The sequence below is a fragment of the Apteryx rowi genome, unplaced genomic scaffold, assembly GCF_003343035.1.
Source record: "Apteryx rowi isolate R43461 unplaced genomic scaffold, aptRow1 scaffold_3, whole genome shotgun sequence".
Lineage (NCBI taxonomy): Eukaryota > Metazoa > Chordata > Aves > Apterygiformes > Apterygidae > Apteryx > Apteryx rowi.
The window spans coordinates 3,686,124-3,712,169 of NW_020449418.1; the positions used below are offsets into that span (position 1 = coordinate 3,686,124).

General features: G+C 44.2%; 1 long non-coding RNA gene across 26 annotated transcripts in view; it reads right to left on the reverse strand.

The window, feature by feature from the left end:
* Nucleotides 1–26,046, reverse strand: part of LOC112967900 — a 122,880-nt gene that overhangs the window by 30,428 nt on the left and 66,406 nt on the right. For 19 of the 26 annotated variants that reach the window (XR_003254169.1, XR_003254164.1, XR_003254162.1 and 16 more), the window contains 7 exons: nucleotides 13,104–16,917; nucleotides 10,959–11,242; nucleotides 9,401–9,594; nucleotides 2,621–2,706; nucleotides 1,682–1,815; nucleotides 547–659; nucleotides 204–354 (listed from right to left, as the gene is read on the reverse strand). This is a non-coding gene — a long non-coding RNA (uncharacterized LOC112967900). Of the gene's footprint in view, nucleotides 1–203; nucleotides 355–546; nucleotides 660–1,681; nucleotides 1,816–2,620; nucleotides 2,707–9,400; nucleotides 9,595–10,879; nucleotides 11,243–13,103; nucleotides 16,918–26,046 lie in introns of all 26 variants that reach the window. The other 7 variants (XR_003254148.1, XR_003254149.1, XR_003254167.1 and 4 more) reach the window with 7 other exon arrangements.

Sequence of the window (26,046 nt, forward strand, 5' to 3'; positions counted from 1 at the left end):
TGTCGTAGAGAAAGAAGCACTGAGAGCAGTCACAGGGAAGATTGGTGTGACCAAAGTGATGGTCTTTGACTCCAACCCAGGCTGCAGCAGCATTTTCAGCTAGCTTTGCCTATTCTGATCCTCTGATATTGGTTCCTGACATGTGAYACTCCCAGGGAATTTATGCAATATGGGAGAGCCAACCCACCAGAGACTGAAATTACCTGGTGGCCTCTTCAATGGTCAACCATTTCATCTTCTCCAGTTTCACTGAGGGGGACAGAGCCAAGAGTAGAAGGGAGCTCATCCGGCGACCTGACCAAACATGTTTCTCCCTTCAACAAGGTCAGTGCATCACATTTCTTGTTTCTCTGCCTAAGGACATACAGCACATTGCATCATCAGGCCAAAACCTTCCTGAGGACACAAGCCCTGTCCCAGTCAGATTGATTCCTGAAATGTTGGCAGGACTCTGAACCTGCCCTTCTTCACCCCTTCCTCACCCGATCTTCTTCTCCCTCCCTTTCCCTACCCAGTAGGCAAGTTTGGCTCCTAGCCATGGCCTACCTGCAGGCTCAGTGCCGAAAGAAAGGTGACTCCATGCAGGAGCTGCCAGGCCAAGCTGAGAGCAAATGCTTGTTTCCATTTTCACAGCAGAGGAGGACTCTCTCAAAGCAGCACTAAAACACAGCAGCAAGCATATATTAAACAACTTCAATTAACTTCATCTTATGCATAAAGGCTTAAGGAGCCTCTTGTTTCCTTTGTCTCTTGGGGAGACAATCTTGGGAAGTTTCCTCAGGTCTCAGGATGCAGATCATGGCTGCATCTCTAAAATTCCTGCATTTCCATCCCAGAGCATTCAGGGCATCGGAGTAGAGAGCAGAAGGGCTCAAAAGGATCATGCAGCATGATGGCTTTCGCAAACACAAATCCAGATGTTCTGTTGCAGTGGCACACTCAGAAACTGTTTGACTACGAGAGGAAGGGGAAGCAGATTTGCTCCTATCTGCCCTCCATAGCTCTGCAGCTGGGCTTTGAAGAGAAGAGACAGGGCTGTGATTTGCAGTGATGTGCCAGGGCCTCCAGGGTTCCTGTGGATGGAGGGCAGCCGGGTGTAAGCATGGTAGCACAGGCCTGGCTGCTGCATGTGTGCCCAGACAGCCTGCTGTGGTCCCTTGGTCAGAGGAACCAGCTCCACTGCTTGCTAAGGAAGAGCGCGGTGAATGTACCACTGGCCGGTTTGGGTTATGCTGCTAACACAGACAKGAACTCACACCTCTGTCAGTGCAACCCCCTCGGTGCCACACTCACCTTAACTCTGCTCATTTCCTCATCCCCTGCAGAAGTCAGGAGAAAGGGAGCACTCAACTGCCCAAAGCAACCTCCTGTCAGCTCCCTTCTTGTGCTCACATGTTGCTGTGCTGATCAGCCATCACATTTACACAGGGCATTTGTCAGTAACAATCCATCAGCTCATCCACGCTCAGCTAAACCAGAAATCTGGTCTGTGCTTCTGTTTGACCACCAACAGCCAAAAGTCAAATTAATGCTGCACAGAAATGATTGAAACTTGGCTTCCTGTTCATTCATTGCCTCCCAGTACCCTCTCCTGCTTCCTTCTGCTTTAAAAAGGGAGCATTTTAAAGATTAATTCTCTTAAGAGGAGCCCTGAGCAAGAAAAACAACAGTTCATACTTACAGAGTTTTTCTGGCTTGGCTGCCATTCACTAGTCAATCAAATGGACATCCGTGGGCACTTGTAAACAGCTCTGAGACGTCTGGAAATGTTGAATGTTAATGGACTGATGCTGGTCAGCTCGATGGCCAAGTGTACTAGAAAAAGAGCATCAGCATACATTTTGGCTTTTAGGTGTTCTTTTCATTTTTGTAGGTGCTTTGACATTTAAAGCAGGTTTTCAACTGGTTATGTGGGGCTTATTTCCCCCTTGTCAAATTAAATTACAAAAAAACAGAAAGAAAAAAAATCATCACTGTAAAGAAAGCAAAGTCTATCTTTTTCACCTTGCCAGGAAATCAGATATAAATGACTTAGGATGCAGTTTTGCTGTCAGTTAAGGCTGTCAGCAGACATCACTCGCAGCRGAATCTGGCCTTGGTTCATGGGTTATCATGTCACTTTTCTTAAAATATCCACTGCTATACTAACACCACTACACCCCTGTGAGTGGCAGAGTAACGTAAGCAGGACCTTGCGTAGGTGCTGGTCTAAAATCACTGGTGGTTTGCCTGTGCCAGCACTTCCCCCGCTGCCGCTCCTTGGCCGATAATGGAAGCTTCTACTGGCAATTGAGCAGCTGGTTTCCTTTTCAAAGGCCCGTATTTCAGGAGTCCCAAAATGCAGGGGATTGGTGAGGGAGACTGGGGGAGAAAATCCAGTCCCAAGAGCTTGTGAAAAACAGAGCAAGTCAGAGAAGTCCAGGGGAAACAGTCAAGTTAGAAGGGATGTGTCACTGTCACTGAATTTGTGTTTGTGTGCACCACTCTCTGAAGCCAAAACCACGATGGCCCAGGAGATTTTGGATTTATATGAAAGGGTACATGATTTCTGGGGTGGGTGAGTCTTTCCACTTTGCAGTTTGTCTTCTTGCAAAAGAAAAATTATTTCTAGATTACCTACAGAATTAGTCATTGTCCTATTGCTGCTCCAGAAGTAAAATTATCATGGAGTAAATCACCAGTTCTGTAAGCAACAGCTTTGAGATCCTGGAGGAGAAATTAAAATAAAATAGCATCAAGAGGAGTTCTTAGTTCTTTAAAGCAAAGAAACTAATTTTACTGCCTGGGGAGGAGTATCCAGCTGTAATGAAAACCATATTGCCTACATTTTTATGGCTGCACAACTCGGCCTGCTTATGTTAAGGCTTACTTCTGATGCCTATATGATGGGAGAAAGTGGAAATTATATTTTCCCTCCGGAATGAGAGTTCACCCCAGTTGATCCTACGGAAACTTTTTGTGCTACTGATCAGGATTTCTCCCTGAGATCATGGCCACAGTGGAAAAATGAAGCACTGAGCATGTGAGAGTGCCCTGCACCACCTCTGCACAAGCTGTGCTGTTTTACACCTCCTGCACTGAGACACTGGGGAAGGCACATGGTGCCTTCATGGTCCTTAGCACACTGTTACTACCACAGATTTCAAAGATCCTTCAGGAACAGAAATCCCCTAGGGAAATATCCTCTATTTCTGTTGGGGTACTATCAAAATATTCTGCCCATACAAATTCTTATTCCTTTCATCAAAAAGGAAGTCTTTCCTGTTCAGCAAGAAAACCTTTTGGTTGGAGCTTCCAAAGGACAGGGTCTGAAGGGTGGTGGTGAAAAAGTGGAGCTTGATCTAGCAGCACTTCKAGAGAGCCGGACATGGACACCAGCAACTGCGGAAAATGCAGCACCTCTTGGACATGTTTGACATGCAGCACCATCACAAAACAGCACATGACTTTCTATTACAGCTCCTCCCCCTTTCTGTATACTCTTTTTTATAACGTAAGGCCAGAAAGGTTGGAAGACAGCTAAGATGAAGTTGAAGTTCTCTGAATTCCTTCACCAGTCTCATTTTGAAAACCAGTCAGAATTGGTCACATCTAGCACCGGTGATGCAAGTAACGAGTTGCCATTTTGAATGACCTACAAGTTTTGCTTGGAAAATCTTCTAGCACATTTTCAAACACTGTCCTGGAGACCCTTGTGTGGCCCTCCACAAAACAGGTAGGGGCTTTTTTCTCACATTGTCAGAAGACTCCAGGGCTATGTTAACATATGAAAAGAGATATGTTAGCAAAACTTTGCTCAATTCATAGGGTACGGGCCAGGCTGTGTGCCTAACCTACCTGAGTAGGTACTCAGGACSAGGTCATGGAGGAATAGTCCACAGTGCAGTCCAGCCAGATTTTCCCCCAAAATACACAATTCCATTCGAATGGCATGAAGATTCCTGCAATGGATGGGCTTCCTAGCCAACATGGAGCAAAATTCTATACTGAAAACTCAAACCTTACYCCCACCAAAACAGGGAACTGTAAACATGATAGTGGAAGGCAGTAATTTTTGAAGTGAGGTGTTKTCATACCTATGTCAGGGATGGGCTGTTCCAAGAGAAGCCAACCTTTCTGGTCTTACACAAAAATGTAAGAATGGCCATAGCCAGGCATCCTGTCTCTGGCAGCAGCCAATAACAGATGCCGAGGGAAGATAYAAACTCCAGGAAAGCATGTAGTGACATTTTCCCAGAAATACTAGAGACTTCCTGGACCAAAGACAGTGTATTTGTATTTAACAGTTCTCAGTGGATTTTTCATTCACCACTGTGTGAATGACAAGTTGTGTGAAAAAGCGTCTTTTATTGTTTGTTCTAAAACTGCTAGCTAATATTTTAATCTGATTCTCCCTAGTTCCTATAAAGTTCCTAATTTTGCTAAGACTATACACAGCAAATTCTATGTTACCACATATAATACTGAATATTAAGATTTTTTTCTACAATGACTGCAAATGAGGTCTCTGATACTGAAGCTCATGAACGTTAAGCTCTAAAAGGATCTACCAATTTTCTGCAATTAGAAACAAAAGAGACAGATCAAGTCGCCAATGTCTCAAATCATAGATGGTTCCAAAGATGCTCCACAACAGAAGAACCCTGGCTGTTGTAACCAAGGCCRTACTTGCTTCAGACGCAGACAACCATCTTTTTTTTCTTCTGACTTTGGTCAGGCATCAAAAACATTGAGTCAGGCTTCAAATCAGCATTACCTCTTCCCTTCTTTTTTTYAGCAAGTAGAGATACAATCACTCAGCACCAGACCGATGACACAGAAACCTGCAGCAGACGATCAAATGTGTAATAATAAATGGATACTGGAGCTGCCTCCTACAAGTGATGTCTGCTCTTAGTCATTTCTCTCTCCACCTCCTAGGATCAGTCGCACCTCTTCTACCCTTCCACAGCTCCTTTTCTTGGGATGTTCCTAACATGGGCTAAAAACATCCGGCTGTGCTCTCAGGAAACTCCCGAAACAGGGGAAAGCATGTCCGGTTGCTGAGCCCTCTGTGTGTGTGTGTGTGTGTGTTATTTTTAAACTAGCGCGCAAAAGGATGCAGTTCCCATCAGCCAGGGCATGTGTAAGTTTCTGTTAAGCAAGACTCTGCACTTCAAAAGGCAGAAAACGTGGCATGTGCTACTGCTGTTGCTGTGSCAATACCATGCTTAGTGAACACCCTAGCATTAAGTCACATGTTAAACAAACACACAGCTACAACACAAGTTACACTAGCCCAGAGCAGCTTTTATTTAGATAGTGGAATTTTTCTTTTAGTTAAATGCTGTCTTTCCAATTGTTATGAGCAGGCAGAGTTTGCTGTTGAAGCTGACTTAGCTGCCTTCCTCTGTTCAAGGCTTTGCACAGCTGGGGGCACATCACCCACTGAATCAGTCAGACCCAGAAGAATGGGGCTTCTATTAATACTAGCATGAACGGTCTTACTTGCTCTCCATGCCTGTACCCTTGCAGCACTAGAAAAGCAATTAACGAGCAGCAGTATTTAAACAGCTTCACTTCGGAGGACATTTCTTTTCCAGAATCAGAGGTACTACTTGCTTCTCGATGAAAGTCATCCCAAAGGGTGGACAGGTGGGATCTGAGCCATATTTCCACCAGTGGCTACAAAAATAAAGCTGACCTGTGACCAAGCAGCATTTATGAAAGACAGTCCCTATCACAGAGGACAGTGCACCATGTTCTCTGCTTGGACCACACCAATGGGCTAGTGCACCACTGCTGGGAGATGTCTGCTCTTCCCAGCAGCAGGACTAGCCTGTCCTATGCTTGAAGCTGCACATGCAGAACCACACGGGCAACGCAGAAGCTACAAAGGGCACGTGTGAGTGTGGCACAACATGAACAGTGCAGGACAAAGCTGGAGCATCAACACACACAGGACTGAGCTTTTGGAACTGGAAAGAAAAGGATGAGGGAAGTGAATATGCAGCAAGCAGGGCAGATACAACGCAGAGAAGGAGTCACAGACCCATCGCTGCTATTGGTTGTGTTCTTGGGACTCCAGCCCTGGAGAATATCATACTGCCAATCTCTAACATGGGATGACTCCCATCTTAGGGCACACATACCGTATGGCCGGGTTGACGGCCCGAGACATGACTCCCTTCTTGCCCCCAGCCATTTGAACTCCCTACAGTTCACAGGGGGGACACAAACTACTCTGTGTCTACTTTGCACAGATCTGGAAGCATCCTGAGCAGCTGAGGACTGGCCTTCCCTGGCTGAGAGATTCTGGCTGATTTTCTGCTGTGCAGGGCTCGTAGGGCAAGGAGCCGGCACGTGCGTGAGGAGACAGGAAGAGAGGACACATATTCCTTCTTTGGGGGCATTAGCTTGTTTGTAAGCCAGTCCTTGCCCTTTGGCTGCTCTCTCTCCTTTGGTTAAAAACCTAGCCAGTCACCCTGTGCCTCCCTCAGAGAGCACAGGCCTGCCTAACCAACCGCTAGCAAAGAAAGCATCAAGAACCCCTTGCCTGCTATTCTTCACCCGAACTCARTGAGCTTCAACAGCTCAGGTCCTGCTCTTTTCTGTGACAAACATGTTGACATAAGGACACCCTTCTACTACAGATTCCAGTTGACATCCACCCATGGTTTTGTTCATCATGTAAAATCAGCAAATGTGAAAAGCAGTTACTTCTATGAGAGATGTTAAAATGGAGTTTTGACACCTCAGGATGGCTTTTCGACAATGACTTTGGCAGCTGGCAGCTCTCATTGAAGAATGCAAATAGTCAGATTTTCAGATGAGTTCAAGTCCGTTTCAGACATGAAGTGGCTCTTCTCTAACCTACACAAGCACATTTCAGAATCTTGGCTCCGAGTGTCTTTGTTCACCACCTCGTTTCTCTGCCGTCCGCTGCAACTTGCAGACCATTGATGAAACTGGAGATTGTTTCCTCTCCTCAGGTTTCAATGTTATTTTAGAATAGGTCCATGCTGAGAAGGATAAATCCTGATCTGCCTCCAACAGGAATTCCTGGTACAAACAACTGGAATTTTAGTTCAATCCAGGTGAGAGACACAGGGACCAATGGTGAAAATGGAATGAAGAACTGCTGACGATTCAAGGTCTCTCTTTCTCTGACCCTTCTTGACTTTAAACAATGGAGAATACTTATTCTGAAACCTGACAAAATAATTTTTTGCGGGGAAAAAAAAAAGAAATCTCATCCCAAAGGAARCACTGTGTATCAGTGAAATTTAAGCATTAAATTTCAACTTTCTCATTTAGATTAATTTTCTCTTTAMTTTATTTTTCCTGCATTTATATATTTTATAACATGAGTGATATGTCTCTTCATGTTTCCAGATATTAAAACAAAACATCTACCTCTCCCATGTTTTTTTTTTAAGAAACTTTCTATAACAAGCAAATTAAAATTAGATTGTAATTAAATTTGTTACTATTTAAAACAAAAGCAGATGTCAGCAGAATGGAATCTGGTTTCTTTTTATTCCTCCTATAAAGCATCCTATCAGAAGAAATCGAGGGAGCAAAGCATATCAAGAATAGCTATCTGCAGAATATAGCCAGGCACATATTCCAGGAAATTAAGTTGCATCTCAGCCCAGGAAATCAAACATGATTAAACAATTTATATGCTGATCTATTAAAACAGGAATCCTCCAGTGATATGTATACTGAATTCTGTCAGCGAAAGAATGATTATCTGGAGATTTTATTSACAGACTGGATGCCTCTAATGTTATTGCAAGTATGTTTCCTGGCAGCTGGCAATCCTCTGGGATTTTGTGACTTYGCTGTAAGCAGTACAGAGCATCACACCACTCTGCTAAATAGCTGTGCTCCATGCTCATGGGCTTACCTGGCGTTCTTCCCTCCCAGAGCAGAATACTGATGCTTCCTCTCCCCTCTCTTACAGCAACAGACTTGCAAGCTCCCATGTAATTTCAGCATGAAGCACTTGGATTCATGGGACATGTCAAATCCAGCATGGCCATCTAGCTGCTTACCTTCAGGACATGCCTCCCTCTTGCTTTGCAAGTATCACATAAGACCTTCTGCAATAACCAACCGCACAGACCACGCAGTTGCCTAATGTCTGGGGACTGAGTGGGAAGGAGGTTATAGTACTGCTAATGAAGGGCAATTCTCTTCTACAAGGAAAAAGCTTTGGGCTCAAGAATCTTATACTTCTTATACTTCCTTTTCTATGCTCACAAAGGGCACTGCTTTTCTGTCACAACATTACTGGTCTCCTCCAACCTTCCTCTATCTCTTCTGAAATAGTCCCATGGTATCTCTATTCAGCCATCTTACTCTGAATGGCATCCAGAAGCTTTTCCCTTCCTTTCTCTTCTTTTGTCTACTGGCTTCTTCACTTCCCCCACCGTCTGCTCTTTAGCTTTGCATTTGCTCTACTTAGCACTGTGATTTTTAAGGACGCTACACAATACAAGAAATGTCTTTGCAGTAGATGAAATCCCAAAGGCCCCTCTGGGTGTCACAGCTACAGAAACAGCTACCCAGGATAAGGCAACAACAGCCAAACAAGTCAATCACTCACAGCGGGGTGGGGGGTTGGTTTGCATCCTTGCCATGTTTTTGAGATAAAAGGAAAAGGACAGACAGTTTCTCCCTTGCTAATAGTTCCTAGAAAGAGGCCTAAACGAAAACCTCAGCTTGGCTCCTTCTTGCTAGCACAGGCAATCTTCAGCCCTGTCCTGCAAATAATCATTTACTATCTGCAAACCCGCCTGCTGAAATTAGYATGTGAGCTTTAGGAGCTATGTGCTCCTCCAGGGTTTTGAACATGTTTTACAAGATAGTTCAAAGATTCAGCAGCTGGGACAGTGATACAAGGTCACGTGTTACAGACGAAGTGCTAATACTTATCCATAATAGCTTTGCTAGGATGTATTTTATAATTCTTCCACCTGTTCCCCCTTATGGAATCTTCCCTTCCCTGTGGTTTTGTCCTCATAACTTAAGATGTGGGATTTGTTTGCAAGGAAGTGGAGCTAACAGTGGCTGTGGTACACAGGCATCTTTGAAGGACGTGTTCCGCAGGCTGCTTTTGCTTGTAAGGGATGAGCCTCAAAGACAGACATGGTCCMCTTTAGGTCTATGGAGAGACAATCCACGACATCCCTGCTTAGGGTTGACCTTTCTCCCTATCTTACTGTGAAACCTTGTCTCATCCAAGACGACAGGAGGGAGAATATCTTAGCCTTCCTTGTCACCAATGATAAATACCCCCAGAGATCCACAAACTGCTCCCCCAGAGGCTATTCCATACCTGCATATTTCCCAATCAGCAAGTGAGAAACTGCACAAATACCATCAGCAACAAGTGTTGCTTGAATGCACTTACCCCTGTTTTCCTGACGCRTCCCAGCTGGCGCGCGTCTCCTCCCTGCCCCACTGCACAGCAGGTACAACTTCCCGTGGTAAGTGTGAGATGCCTCAGGAACGCTTCGGCTGTGACTCATGTCTTGGGAAATGTCAGGCGTGCAGCAGAAGGGATTTACCCGATCATCACTTCCTGACACAAGAGCTCAGTAGTTCCTAATGGGCAGGATGCATATGTTTAGGAAGAATGAAAACAGGCACAGACTCATGTAAGACTGCTACTGTAACAGGCTAATTAATATTTATTGACTGCATTCTTAAAAGAAGTACAATTGAAGGAGGACACACAATGTATATCTTCTTTTTCTTAAGAGATGGTTGCAAATGGATTCACCTATTGCACAAAGCAGGACTACTTGGCTTGATATATTACATAATTTGTAGGACCAGCTGGAAGGGAAAAATCATAACCAAAATCAAGCTCCTTCTCTACTGCATAGATGGGAATTCTCTTCTCAGATCCACATGTTAAATCTTGGTTCTGAGGTTTTTGTCTACATATACAAAGCTGGTATGTTATGTGACTTTCCTGCCAAACATATRGATCCCCCCCAAGTTTACACTTATGAGAACAGAAAAGCAAAGGTCTGCGCTGTATCTAAACAGCAGACAGGTGTCCTTCAAGACGTACGCTCTCAGATAGCTTTGGGAAGGGTTTAATGGCTAAAGCCAGAGGCTCAGGAAACCCAGGTTCTGTCTCTTGTTTGGGCCACAAATTTCCTGAGAAAGCTTGGTTTCTGACCTAAGGACATAAAAAAGTACCTGATGCTCTGTCCAAAGCGCCTGTGTACCACTAAAAAYTGCATGGGATCCTAGGTCCGCAGTTTAATTCCAGTGAGAGTCTGCTACCTTAAACCATACGTAGGCACTTAAAGCCAAATTAAAAAAAAAAGCATATAAGCAGAGTTACAAAGCACGTCTCTGGTTGAGCAGGGAACTAAACCCATGCCTCTAGTTAATGTTCAACTTATTTAAAAAAAAATAAATCTGTCTGTGACTCCATTTACTAAGCTAGCAAATAGGTTATAAAAACGACTCCACTATCTCACAGGCGTGAGCTGAAGCTAAACACTTTCAGGTTATCCATTCTTCAGACATTATAGAAACATATAATGGATGAGGCACTAGCAGCAGTAGTCAGAATCATAAATTAGGAATACAAATTACTACAAAACCACAGGGAGGGACAAGTCTCTCTAAAGTTCAGTTGCATCAAGTTCTGCATTGCAATGAGGATGGTGATAGAAAGGAAACCTGCACGTGCTCCCACGTTAGAGCGGAAGGCCAGGGGATACCAGATCACTCCGTCTGGCCTTCTATATGGTGCAAGCTTTAACGTTTCACCCAGCGACTCCCCTCAAGCCTTATAACTTGAGACTGGCTAAGGCACAACCTCCAGAAAGTCTCTTTTAAATGAGAGATCAGTTGAAGGAGCACCCACCACGTCTCCGGACTGTTCGTCCCAAAGCTCGGCCACCCTTCACGTGAATGAGGACGAGGCCTGGCTCAAACCATCGCACCTGTCATACAAGGAGCAGGAAACGGCCCCCACTTTCCAGAGGAAATCACACGCCGTATTTTGCTGTTCTGCTCACATCAGCGCCTACGTTGTCCTTGTCACGGCAGCAGCGGGGCAGATCTGTCGGACCGGCGCGCCCGGCGCGGCCCCGAGCACCGTACCCTGCAGCGCAAGGAGAGCGGCCCGGTCGGCCCGGCGGGCGCTCCGAGCGCGCCAGAACCCGCGGCTTCGAAAGGAGAGCGTACGTATCAGCGGCTAGAGCGGGGCCGGGGCGACTGCGCATCTCTGCAGCAGAAAAAGAAAGCGAGAGTCACGCTGCGAAATACGGCTGATGTCACGATTTACTGATACGGGGTTTGAGGAATCCCCCTCCCTCTCCCTGAACCCTCCCCTGCAGCTCGCCGCCCCCCTTGCCAGCTCATTGCCTCCTCTCTTCGCTTCCCCCCAGCCCAACACCGCTTCCTCCGTCATGCCAGTGCAAGGGTTTGTGGGGCCGTGCTCTGGAACCGATCCAAGCTTACGCACAAAAAAGTCCGTCCAAACCCAAACCGCAGCCTGTKTTTTCAGCAGGGCTCTTTTCAACCCCGACAGCGCAACAGAAAGTGAAATGACACGTCATGGCCGAGCTGCCCGAGCAGCCTGCTGCAATCGAAAGGGGGAAATGCTCTTCCTCCTCCCTTCTCCCCCCATCCCTGCTCCTAGATGCGAGTTCCCGCTGCCTTGTGTTGGCTTTGGTGCTCCTAAGACGCACTTCAACTCATTAATCCAACAGAAAATGATCCATTTTGTCTTGCCTTTTTTTTTTTTTTTTTTTTTTTTAGACAGTTTAGTTAGCTGACTTGGCTCACGGAGTTGGTCGGAGACCACTGCACAGCATGGTGCAGGTCCACCAGGACTTCGTTGGCTTCCCTCCAGGGCTGTGGCACAGAGCCGGGTGCTCCTCAGCCTGGCACTGCCTTTGAAGCCCCCCCTAATGTCACACACTAGCAGGGGGTGTGATGCCACATCATGGTCAAAGCCTGGTTACGAGGCTTCTGGCCCTAATTTAGGGCCCCCGAGTTTTGCTCATAGAGCTGTGTTGCAAGCTGGGAGACTGTGAATCCAAGTTAAAATGCCCTTTGTAACCTTTAAAAAAACCCCTCAAGCGATTGCAGTGACTGGGGTCACATTACAGCCACCCACTGCTGCCCTGGTGCAATGGAGGGGGACAGTGAGCAGCAGTGCACAGGCAGGAAGGAGAGCTGGGGTCGGGGCAGGATCCTCTCAAACCAGCTTCATTTTCAAAGAAAATGGAGGTGAACAGCAGCCTGAATGCAACACCAGCTTTAATTATGCCGAGGTTTTTTTTTCTGCAGCAAATGTGAGATGCGTTTTGCTCTTAACAGTAGAAGAAAACCAACCAGACCTAGAAAAACACAGACAATACTACAAAGCAACCTAACTCTAAAAGATTACTTACGTTCCTGTTTAAATACACAGATTTAGACAGTGTGAGTGGCTTGCCTGGTAAGCCAGTGGTTCTCTAGCTTTTTGACCCTGAGGGCCAGGTCTCAGATATCCCACAGGATCAGCATGTCCCCACACAAAACCAGTGAGTCTGTCAGTTAAACAAGACCCCCTGTTCACTGCTAAGACTACCAAAGAGATGGGGTAAAAGGCCTGAAATCTTAATGGTTGGGAGCTGGGTTGAATAATGCGACAGAGTGAGCCACAGAGAGATCTGCAATGCTGTGACCTAAAAGAATGTTTATTTCTCAGGATTCTCAATGCAGCATTAAAATACAGAGTTGCTGCAAAGGTAAAGGATAAAGGTCATGACATGTCAGTGAAAAAACTGACTGGGCTCAGTGCTGTTCGCAGCTTGCTACAGCAAAGAAAGGAGGAATTTTACACACAGCAGCTGGCATTTGTGCCCTGGTCCTTTTGCATAAGGGAAGCTCCAACTGTCCTGATTTCCGTGCTGCAGCTCCATTTCCTACAAATATCCTGTGGCCCAGCTGGGCTGCCAGAGCAATTATGTCTCTCAATTGTCCGATCATTTCTCTGGGTTACTTCTGAGCCAGAGAGCCAAACGTGCACAGTCCCTGCAACATGTTCACTTGGTTGTCACATCTCTATTCACCCCAGCACAGCATATGCCACGTACCTGAGCTGGAGGTGCAGCTAGTAGGAAGGACTGGATGTGCTGACTGCGACTGTCTGACTGGTATTATGGTGGGACACCCATCAATACACACTGGGTATCCCCACATTTCCAATCTGCTGTAGGCGGTCCTGGGCTTTTGGGTCCAGCTGGGCCTTAAAAAAGCTGAAATTAGCTGTCCAGGCAAAAACCCAGTCATCCCACAGGATCTTTGTTCTTTATTCTTTCCTTGGCTTTTTTTGTGTTGCAGGAATCCATTTCCCCTCCTCTGCCAAACACCATAATGTCTGTCTTTTCCATTATAAAACAGAAAACTCCCTGCAAAACCCTGATGTTATAGATTTCTTTAGTTCCATCAACAATTGTTGAATAATTAAAAAAAACCCTGAAGAATATTAAGTGCTTCTTACTCCCTCTTCTTCCTCCCATTTATACAACACATTGATAAGATCATTAGTAATCGTTTAACATCTGATTTTCATGTTTGTTGTTTCTGTAGCTGTAATATTTTTGCTTTTTAAAATTCCAGGACTTGGCTTTTCAAGAATAACCGAAGTTGTGTGGGAGAGATGTTTGCATCCTTGCCAGGGCCCAAAGGATATGCTTTATATCTGGACTGTTTAAAATCTCCTTCACCATCAAGACTCCTATTGCAACTACCATAATTTCTGTTTTGTCATTGTGTATGACCTCCTTCTTAGTCTAGCAATATCCCTCTAAGACAGAGCAATACTGCTTCCTTTCCTTTTTTCTCTAGACTCGAGATGKGTGAACTAGAATCGTATTTCCTGCATAACCCAGACCAGAAATTTACACTAAGTGGCTAATAACAAAAAAAATCCCACTACGCTGGGGCATTTTAAGAAGAGAAATTATTAACCTTATATTAAGATCAACCTTACTTTATATAAGGGTAGAAAGAGGTAGAGAGGATACAGGACTTCCCCCTCCTCCAACCACTGTGAGTTTAAGGAGCTCCTGTTTGCCCTTTATTCTATAAACTAGAAAACAGATTTCCATGTGACTGGACACTGCATTGAAGGCATGCTTACCCTGTTACTGAAAAGCACCTCTGGCGTGGTGCTTAACTTGATTTGCAATTCTGAAGGTGCCTTAATGCAAAACAAGAGCATGTTGAGAATCAAATCTGCATGAGACAGACAAGCAGAACCCAGAGTTGTCCAGGCAGGACCCTGTCTATACTGGAGCACCCATTTGCAAGAGACATACTTTTATCCTCTCCTGATCACCCAGTAGGGTCTTCTTGACACAGTAAGACCAGTTTATTGTCTTTGAGCTCTATGATAACTCAAACACTGACCAGATGTCTTGGAGAGAAGTCTCTCATCACAGAAAAGCTGCACAAACTCCAAATGAAAGAAAACTCTTGAAAGTCATCTGAAAGCCTGGTACAAGCAGAGGGCCTTCTCGGGAATCCCTTCAGGACAGCAGTCCTTCTCAGGAGGATTACACTAAACCACTTACTCAGCTATACCAGACTTTGTGGTACAGAACTGTGCTAATCCTCACCCATGAGATAAACACCTCCTGCGATGGGAAGCCACCTAAGTACTCTCCATGTGCAATAAAACCTGCAGTAAAACAATGCTGCCAATGCATTACGAAGTCCTACTGTGGATCAGTCTTACAGATGCTTCTCAGCTAGAGCTGCGGACTAAGGTCTGAACTACATCTGAACAAGCTGCAGTCAGACACTCACAGAAGACCAGCTCAGGAGCTATGTTTTTGAAACAGATCCTTCCCTAGTTGCACATGGCCAACATGCACAGCAAAGGTCCTGCACTGCTGTCACTTCTTGGCAAGTGACAGACTGTAAAATCCCAGCCCCTATGTCCYGAGCACAGTTGTCCAGAAGATGCAGAGATCCATTCCCTTCTCATTGTAGTGGGAACGAGTCATTCTGCTCCCCCAGCCAAGCTTGAAAAATCTCACCCTTCATTTTAGTATTCAAAACATTTTCAGTTTTGCAGAGGAGGGTTTGCTGATATTTCAGAAATGAGAAGACAACTGCTTCGTGATCTTGTAACCAGGGAGCAAATGAGAGCTCATCGCAAAATGGGAAAGGATTGCGTGGGAGTTGCACGCTTCCCACCTAACTCCTGGGGGGGTTTTTTTGCATTAGAATTCAGTAACTTAAACAGGGCTTCTACCACAGATCTTGTGATACAAGATGTTTTCCAGGAAGCCTGGCTTCTTGAAGTCAGAGCCATATCTAAAGCCCTCAGGAGTTAATACCAAGAATAAAAGCACAAATTTCTAGTTCACAGGACTGAGAAAAATGTAGGCAGTAGGAAGCCTCAAGATTCAGAAACAGGCCACCCATTGAAATCTTTGCTTTTTGTTGTTGTTTCTAGAGGACCTAGCTAACGGCTTTTCATGGCTTGCGCTTTATCACCCAAGTACTGTGAATGGAGTTAGAGTGGAGTGGAGTTAGCACTAATAAACTTCCCTGTACACTGCCCTGGGAAAGAAAAACAAACATGACCATGCCATGTGGGACAAAYTAGCATTTACCTCTAAAGGAAATCCTTCCGGGTCCATATATGGTAAGGCCAGGCATGACCATAAATTCATCTAGCCATTCTGGTCGAGTTGTGGTTGAGGTATATGGGTGGTAGCAAACTGAAGAACCTACCCACTTCTTCACATACTAAACTCAGTGCTTTGTCTGAGCAGGAGTCACGGGGCTTTTTCTCAGTGTCATCTCCTCTAGGGAAACTCTGTCCAACTCCATTTGTACTCGGTTTCTTGTGGCATGCTGAGTTTTCCTTTGCAGTCCCTCCATCACTTGAAGGTCCAGCACTTCTGATGGACCCAGCTGGTCTTTTTCAGCCGGTCATAATGCAGAGCAACAAATAAATAAATAAATAGGCAGCTGACATGTTTTGACATGTGGTGGAACTGAGAGCCTCCCTTCCCCCTCCCTTCCATCAGCATTTTGTATGAAAAAGAGGTGTCAGAAATGGGCTTTGSGATCTAGTAACTCCATCCAGCACTTATGGCTGTGATTCCTATTAGCAGTTTTCTGTTGGGGTATTGCTTCATTTGATCTGTCCAGGGGCTTTGCGAAAAGAAACAACACGGTGCTGAAAATACTTATACCCGGAGCAACTAAAATAGAGTAAAAACCCCAGCTGCAGACAGTTCTTTATCAAGTTCATGTATCAGTGCTTGATGTCCTCTTTCCTCAAGAGTTATTTTTCTCTTAAGGGAAACTTAAGAGAAGAAACATAAGGACTGTTAAATAAAAATTTTCTATCCGTTTGAGAAATCGTCTTTGATTCGTGCTAGTGACATAAAGCCACACTGACTGGTTGCAAACTCCATTATAAGGAGACAATTATAAAAGACTCACCTTAGAAGTAATTAATCCTATCTAAGTCTTTAATTGTTAAATGCATGAAATGATAATATGCTAAGCTTAAGGGTACTTCATTTGCTGCTGAATACTGGTAATAGGATAGGATTTGTGTCACCTTATTGATCTGTGTTTACACGACAACACTGAGCAGACAAGCTTAAGGAAAGGGCTGCATTTCCTTTGATAAGGGCTATCCCAACTACTTCCCAACAGCCTGACAACAGGGAGGAAGGGGATGAATTTGCTCCCTTTGATTCAGAGGTGTGGACTGTGGAAAGGTCTCCATTTCGATTAAGACAGAAGATTTGCAGGCTATATCCTCCCCTTTGATATTCTCCCTCACTGCTAGAGGGACAGAGCACATCTGAACCAAGAAGGTCAAGGTCCCATCTTCTCCTTAGCCCTGGCTGCATGTCTCCTCAGCTGGCATTGTTGCTAAAAGGCAAGCAAACAGGAAATTAATTACTTTTTTCTCATAATATTACTTTCCTGCCAGCTCAGTTTCCCAAACTGACTCACTTTCCAGCCACACCAATGGTAGTGCTGGCTCAAAGGAGGGAAAAGGACCACGGAAGAGTGAGATGCTGTGCCTCTAAAGGCTGCACCCATCTCAGGTACACAGATGCCCCAGGACTGAGATCTGGAGCTCTTCAGGAGGAAGGGCTGCATTGCCCTGCATGCATGGGGGAGTCGAGCACACTGTGAGCAGCCCTGGAATACAAATCACAAACCATGATCGCTCTAGCTAGTGAACAGTGGGAGACATATATGGTCAGTCATTTCTAAACTAAACAGTGGTGGTGGGAAGAGCATAATAAAAAACCCTGCAGGGTAAGTCCATTCATTCGCACATGTTTTCTCTCTCTCCGCTCCTCCCCCTCCCCCAAAGTAAATGCCACATCATTTGTATTTCTTAAAATATCCCTCGTTAATGCAATGACGCCATTGACAGCAATCTCAAGTCAGCATCCTACTGCGATTCTGACAATGCAGCAGCATCCTCACTCCTCCAAGGAGCTGGAAAACACAAGCAGCGTGGAACACAAACATCAACACACAAAACAAACACATCTGATGTACCAGAGCAGCAGCAAAGAGCCTCCAGGGACTGCGGGGATAGCACCTCTTTGCTGGGGAGGCTAACCCAGGGGACATAACGAACTGGCAAGGCACAGCTCAGCTTCTCCGGATTCGGAAAGTAATTAAAGGAGGCACAAGTCAGCAGAACAGAATATTACACTGTGACTTTGTTAGACTCATCAGCACTCACCCCCTAATGAGAAGACTCCTCTTTCCTCTCCTTCCCTTCCAGCACATTTTATTACCAAAAACCTAGGTCATCTCACATAATGGAGAAGTTCGTTTTAAAACTTTTTCAAAATGCAGCTTGGAATCTTAGACTTTCTATGTGGGAAATTGAGAAAATAAAAGAAGATCAACTAAGAAAGTGGTTACTCAGACAGTAAAGTGAAATAAAACCACAACTGCAAAACTTCATGGATTTTTATGGCAAGGGGAGCCTACAGCAAAATCTTGGTCTCCTGCCCAGCACAGGCAACAGCATGAAGCCCACCACCGTATGGCTATGTCAGTACATATCTGCCACAAACTCATATTGAAACTGGGCCAGATACCTGGCACTAATACAGCTCTGTCCTGAAGAGTAAAACAAGTGTTTATTTTAAACTTCAATAAAAGAAAAACTTGACTACAGTTGATTGCCACAATATACTGGTCAGAATGGGATATATCTGGCATTAAAGGGTATGCAGGGCTAAAGGATTGATTTCAAACTGGTATGATTACACACTCCCACATTTCAAGGTCCTTGGAGATGGAGTTTTGGTAGGAGCCCTTGTTCTCTCTCATTTACTTCTTCATTTTCACTCATAGCTAGACATCCCGTGTGTGGCTAAAACTAGACAAAAACATTGTCATGAGAAGGACTCATCTCATGGCAGACGGAGTACCCAGGTATTACAGCAGTGTCAGCATTACTGTAGTAACCAGAATATTAGGAGACTTTTGGAACATTGCGCTATGGAGAACAGTAGGTTTGCCTATTCTGCCTTGCACAGCCAGCGTCACGTGGGCCCAATACATCATCCCAAACAAGGCCAGACCCTCTTTTCAAGTTTACATTTCCAGAAAAGAGGAAAAGATCAAAGCTGTGGGAGTACTTTTAAATCCAGGAAGAACTCTCTCACTCTGTTCTGCTGAATGAGAGATGTTGTTAGAGAATTAATTGCTTTTATGTCAAGAGAGTTATCCTTGCACTGCCTCCACCCCATTCCCAGGTACAATGACCTTCATTACACCTTGACTCTTTCAGCCCATCTGGCTATAAATTAGGACAGACAGGTTACGCCCTTTCTTTCTCCTGTAATGCAGAGGAGCATCTTAGCAGTGCTCTTGGCACATAAAAGCTTTTGCCCTTTCTGTTTCCCTCCCTAGATAATGAGCCATCTATTAAGGAGGCAGATACAGTTTTATCTGGTGATATCTTATGTAATTATGTGGGTGAACAACAGAGGCAAACAGAACAGAAGATGGCAGAAACCAAATCCAGAAAAAAGCAAAACTGGTAGACTTTCCAAAGCCCAGAGAGATATAATATCACTAATACTTGACCACTTCATTACATCCCCACAGCTAAAGCATGCAAGAAAAAGCTTGCTCCCCACAACTCCCAAGAAGCTCTTTTCCACACCTCTGGTCCCACATCAGATGCATTTCAGATAAGCTCCAAAGTCCAGTCTATTCAACCAATGTCAGGTTCTTAAATCAATCAGCTTAGGCCTGGACTCYCAAAGAAATGAGGCTTTGTCTGAGCTTTGTGCATCTTATCAATCCCCCACTCTTAAATGTCAGCTCAGTACAAGTGATGGGGCCAAACAGCATCTCTCTACTCACTTGATTTTTGTGTATAATGTTTACCTTGTGCTTGCTTGCAATTCYGTAGCTTGTGCCTATATTAACCTAGATTTCTAGCCGGTCTCTAGTCTAAACTGGTATGGCCAAGGCTGCCTCCCTAACTCAGCCAGGAAATATTGCAGAGGCAATCTTGTGAATAGAAAAAACAGTAATCCTGGTACCAAACAGGGAACAAGGAGTGCGTAAGAAACACAAGAAGCTGAAAACTTCTCCTGGAACTCAGTCAAGTATGGGAAGAACAAACAGCCAAAGGTGGCAGCTGATTTGATCTGAAGTGCAAGAGTCCTTGGGTCATGAATCTTGCTTTGGCTTAGTCCAGATCTTTGATTTGTTCTAGATGCGAGTGCAAATCTGCCCCAAGTCTCRCAGCCTTCTACAAGCATGATCTGAATGGTAAATTAGGCCTTGTGATAAAAAAACAAAAAAACAAAAAAAAAGGATTTTGGTTCAAGTTTTGGGCAAACTGCTGTTTTATTTTGTTTTTACTCTTCCAGTTGCTCACCCATCCCTGCACTAAAGCTGAAATAAGCTTAGCTCACAGACCCCTGCTGTGAGATCCACTTGTAACTGCCAGCCCTGCACGCATGCGCGCACATGCACACAAACATTAAATATTACCTAATAAATAATCACCAGGGGACTGGGACAGTTCTTTCACCTGATAACAGCACACACCTTAGGGAATGAAATAACATCCYAAGGCTGGACATAAATGCACATAACCCAAAGATGTCACTGTTTACCCCATGTGACAGTCATTGTAAAGCACATACACAACATGAAGAAACAGAGGTAGGGGAAAGAGTGCCCTATAGGGCTAGATTCTGTACATTAACCTGGGAACAGGCAGTCTTTCCTTGGAACATTTTGTAATTCAGGACAATTGTGCATGGGTGAGATGAAGTACTGCTATTTCCACATTACAGATTGGAAACTGATGCACAGATAAAAGAAATGATTWGCCTGAGATTGCTCAAAGACTTGGTGGCAAAGCCACAGATCTTCTCTCCCTATATTCATTTCTTGATCCTTTACCTACATCATCTTCCCTATTACTAGGGGTGTGTGAACTGAAAGAAAGTTCAGCGAGGGGGATTGTTTGCACAAGCATGGCAGGAGTTCTAAAGGTCACCCAAACTTTCCAAACAAAAGCTGGAAATCCTGCACGGACATGCTGTCTCTGGCCTGGGGCTCCGTCCGAGCCCACAGTCCCATGCAAATAGCTGCTCTCCTGGGATACTCGCTCAAAGGAGTTGTTACACTAGCTCCTCTTCTGCAGTGAAAGTAGATACTATCACTTGCCCATTATGCAGCCACACAGAGTCTTTACATCAAATGTAGCTGTGCCTCCCTGTTCTCCATTGTTTTATTTCATGCTGGTGAAAAATACTGGGATGATTGTACTGGGCACGGGCTCTATTTACGCACAGGCCAGAGTGATGAAATCTCTCCTTCACCTTGCCCAGCCAAAGCACCTGCACCAGGATGTACTGGGACCAGTTTGAGGGCTGAAAGAGCAGTTTAGTTTCCATTGTTCACTCCCACATTGGCCTCTCAGTTGAAAATGCAAAGAAAAGACTGCCAAGTAGAACAGGTCAAGGAGGCAGACGCACACTTGCCTTACCAGATTTGCAGTGACACCACACTTCTAACCCACAGGCCTAGTAAACACTCTGCTGTTGGTTCAAGTTTGGTTTTCTTCCTGCCAAACTGATCTAGGTTTGCCCTGATAACAGATCTTCATTTGGCAACATGCTATAAAATCTTTTGCTTCTAATCTCTTATATTGCTGATTCCTTTCCCCTCCATGTTAGAAGCTAATTTGGGTCCAAAATGTAAAAGCATCCTATCATCTATGAGGCAGAATGAAACCAGAGAAAATAGCGCAGATTCTTGTAATTAAGGACTGCACTGGAATGAGCATGCACAAAAGGTGTTGAATTAATACATCACGGACAACTTTTACCAGTGTTTTCCAACTTTGCAGCCCTAGTATATTTTAAGGTCAGTTTCTGGATGCAATTTATATAGGTACATAGAACACAGAATTGAATACGTTTTCTGATCTCTAAGAGGGTGAGTCTATAAAAATTTTTCAAGACCCATTCAAACATTCAGTGAAGACAATATAATTACATTTATGGCCCAAACTCACCACAAAGTGGCTAGAGCTTTTCTTTTTYTTTTTTTTCTTAGAAAAACAATAGGAAACAAACTGGTTTACCTTACTGTACCTGCTGTAAATACCTTTATGGCAAGGTAATTGCTGAGTAAATYTGCATTGAACAATTTGTTTCTTTGTTAGAGTAACATTTGTCATGCTCTTTGGAGATGGCAGAAGACAATTCTCCATGACCTTTGGAAAATGAAATCAGTGGCATTACTCAAAAGTCAAAGTTGAGAAGTTTGTTTTTAAACTTAAGAAGGGTTGCCTGTGCCTCCTGAAAAAGGCACAATCTGTACTTCCATGAAAATGGAGCTGAGCTTATTTATTCCAGCCCTTTTAGACCATTAACGATTTGTGCCGAACTAACACTCAAAGCAGGTGATTCATTGATTAAAGCACTGCACGGCTCCCTGTCCTGTGCACAGCTCTGCTCTCGTAACATAGCAGAACAGGACATAACACCGTGGGCTGCCTGTACTGGAGAGAAGATCGTGAGCTCGATTGCGTGGCACAAACAAAGGCAGAGCCATTATCAAATGCTGCCTTGCCACGCTGCAYGAGAAACCGCCCCTACGAATTACCTAATGCCCCCTGGATGTTCCCAGCAGTGCCGTGGCAGGCCCACGTGGCTCGCGCTCCAGCAGGGTGGAAGCCAGAGCGGGTTCCTCCCTCCCTCCCAGCATGGGAAAGCTCAGGAGAGCTGTTGTGTAGGCAAAAACTCCTCACTTATCTCCTGGGAAAGAGCCGTGCTGCTCTCAAGTGACTTCCTGACACGCAGAGTTGTGGTAATGGATTAGAAGGAGTCCCTGCATCCCGGCAAGCACACACGCTGCAGTGCGGGGCTTCTGAGGAGTACCTAAAGACAGAAATGGGAGTAACATCACGCTTGTTCCCTTTGTTCATATATCATCCCTTTCCCTGAACCTATGCCCTTCTTGTTTACCGAGGTAGGAGGCTCTCGCACTCCAGCTTTGGTTGGTTCCTGTGCATCACTGTAGCAAACACATCCAGAGGACAGGAAAATACTGTTAATACAAAGCCTTTGTATACTGAAGACCCCATCTCACACTCAAGAGTGCAAGTGAAGAGATGTGGATGACCATACAGCCAGGCTGACGTGGTGTCTTGCTCCTTGCTGTTCGTGAGTCGGATGAGCATTTGCGCCCACACAAAGGAGGGAATGGAAGAAAAGAGCAGCTGGGGGCCGAGGGAGGGGGAAGCAGCTGGTCGACTGCCTCAGATGTACTGTYAAACTGCATCGGGCAGCTGAAATCTCTAAGTAGTCAAAATTCGCACTAGAACAGCAAATGGCAACATTCCCAACTGACTTTGAGGGGGCAAGATTTCATCATTAGCAAATGTGGCCATGATTCGGTACGYACGACCTCCCCCTCTTCATTTTGCTTGCCTCAGAATACACTGGCCTGGGATTTCTCCCCTCGGCTATTATTGGTGGCATCAGAGATTTACAAGACAGCAGGGAGCATTTCCTAATTTTGGCTGGGTGTAACTTTCCAGCATGACTGATTGTGCTATTAACTGTGGCAAAGGGAAGAGCACAAGTGGGCAGGCAGGGGAGAGCGCTTCAAATCCTGGAGATGAATGATAAGTGATATTAAATATTTCTATGTATGCATAATACATGTCTGAAGTTTGCAAGGATGTTGTTACAGACGTTGCTGGGTTTATTATAAAAGGGAAAACTATTTAGAATAGTGGAACCTACGCAGAAATAATAAGACCTAGGTAAACAAGATAGAAAGGAGGTGGGAGTTATGGAGTTATGAAGAGTTACAGCAGAGTTTTTAAATTAAAGACTGTGGGGAAGCTAATAGGTATGGAAGAACACTCAGCTTGGGTGAGGCCCTAAAATCTCTCCATTAAGAAAAAGGATAGAACAGAAGGCAACGGAGTTAAGGGGGGAAACAGAGAAGATCAGTCTTAATAAATGAAGTCCCAACTAAGTAAGGTGCACGTGCGAACACACACACACACACAGGCAGGTAGACCAAAATCACATTTATAACCATTTCTGTACAAATGGCAGGGTTCTGGAAATGAAGAGAGACAAACTGGAATACCTGGCTTTAAATAAGGATACTGAGAGCACATGCATCTTGGAAACTTGCTAAAAAGAAAGTAATTAGTAAAATACTATTATACCACACTTAAACAATATAAATAACAGAATAGTTCATGCCAGTGAGGGAAGGAAAGCACTAGATATATATTTAAAAAAGCATTAAGTCAAATAAAGTAAGTAAGTGACTTAATTTCTCTCAAAAAAGTTCTACATGGATTGAAATTCTATGGATAAATAGAAGGAATAGAGTATTAGGGACATATTACTGACCATCAAACTGAAGTGGTGAAGGTGACATACAAAAATATTAGAGAATGAAACAGGAATAAAATTGAATTGCAACGGGTGACTCCATTTACCTACATATAGCTGTACTTACATGTGTTTCATCCAGGTATGACACATCAACTCAATTTTTAGACAACTTAAATGCCTGTTTTTGTGCAACTTAGAGAACCTACAGGAAGAGATTCAATGATACTTGATTTAGTCCTGACTGGCAAGCAAGATCTGGTTTAAACTGCAACTAAGGAAGAATCACTCTACTTGTCATAAGAATTTATCAAATCCATCATTTAGCCTTAAAAAGGGGAAAACATACAAAAGTGAGAAAATTTCTTAAAAAGAACAGCTAAAAAGGGATAAAACACTTGTAGATGATATACAGTTTTTTAAAGACACTGTACAGCAGACTTAGCATCAAATAAAAAATTTCTAAAGGAAAAGAAAAAGTAAGCCAAAGTGCATTGGTGCTCCAGGTGGAATTCACATGCTGGAATAACTCTTTAAAGAGGATCAGTCTTAGGGGGCAGTTTCATGACATCTTAAACTAGCCCAGGGTGAAGCCGCTGTGATTTCTCCCTTCTCCTTGGTAAGGGTCTCCTTCCCCCCTCCCTTCCTTGTAGTGGTCTTTTTCTGATCCCATGGTGAGGCAGCTCAGCTCAGACAGACCCAAGCTAGTCACTGAGGCTACAGGCAATGCTGTACACAACGTGGGATACAAGGAACTAGAGAAAGCTTCCAGAGTCAAAGACTTTCTCCTTTTAGTGTTAGGAACTACCAGCTCCTCCAGGGAGAAACTTGATGAGGGAGTTCCATGACTTGGGGACRTGGCAGGAGAAGCAATCACCTAGATCCTCAACCTAATGAGCAACAACAAAAAGAGATGCTGAAGGAGCTGCAAGAGGGGTTGAAACCTTGTGCATTAATGTAAATAACGGCTCTCCTCCTTGCCAGAAAATGGGCCTGTGTTGGAGGAACCCTAGAACTACGCCATAAACCTATTTGGTTTCGCGGCTCCATACAGGAGCCAACAATTCTCATCCCAGTGGACCATGGAACTAGTGAGGCCCATCAGATTTCCTTACCACTTTGTGTCTGCGTAGCATTCTGTGGGCAGGGAAAAGCAGCATGTGGAAGATGAGACTATTACAGTTTCCGAGCTGCACAGCTCAGAGACAGATCAGCTGGATGTTATTCAGCCCGCTAAGATGATTCATAGAGGTTGGTTAAGGACTAGTATGCTTTACCTGATCAGAACTGACACAAAGCAAAACATTCACTCTCTGTGCCTCATTGAACTCATATATAAATTAAGATAATACCTACCTCATGAGGTTACTTCAAGAATTAATTGATATGGCCAAAGCTTTGAGATTCTTATATGCACACACAAATTATTTAAGCAGCTTTTAGGCAGTTCTCTTTTAAATGTGAAACAGACATAGTTACGTCAAGGCCCTTTCAATTGGATATGTAACTGAGATGAAAGCAAGGGTCTGGATCTGATCATCTTCAAAGTCGGAGCACCTGGGGTGGCTGTTCTGTGTGGATGCCAAGCATCGTACAGGCATTGGAAATTCAAAACATTCCAAGTGGTGATTTGTTGCATCAACCTCTTTCATCTACGTTTAGATCAGGCTGTGAATCAATATGGCACAGACTTCCTGTGATGGACAGAACCATGTTGCAATCATTTAAAATAGTGGCATACTAAAATTGGATCATTTCTCTTTCTTAACATTTCTGCTTATTCAATAATTAAGCAATTTAAAAACTTTCAGTTTTTCCATAAACATCTGCCACAAGCAATAACATTTAGCCATGCTTCGGCAGGTCTTAGTTCCATGAGCAGTTTTTTTATCATCATTTCTACTTTTTTAATAGTAGCTCTTCAAGATTTTATTTGGAACCATGTTGTGCTGTACAAAGCAGACAGAGACTTTGTACTTTACCTAGAACAAAAACCAGGATTCTCCAAAACCAAGCACAGTAGAAGTACAAATAGATGACTTCCACAATATTTGAYGTGCTGACACCAATTAAAACAAAATGAAATGAAGACAATGAAGACAAAGATTGCTTCTTTTCCATAAAATTG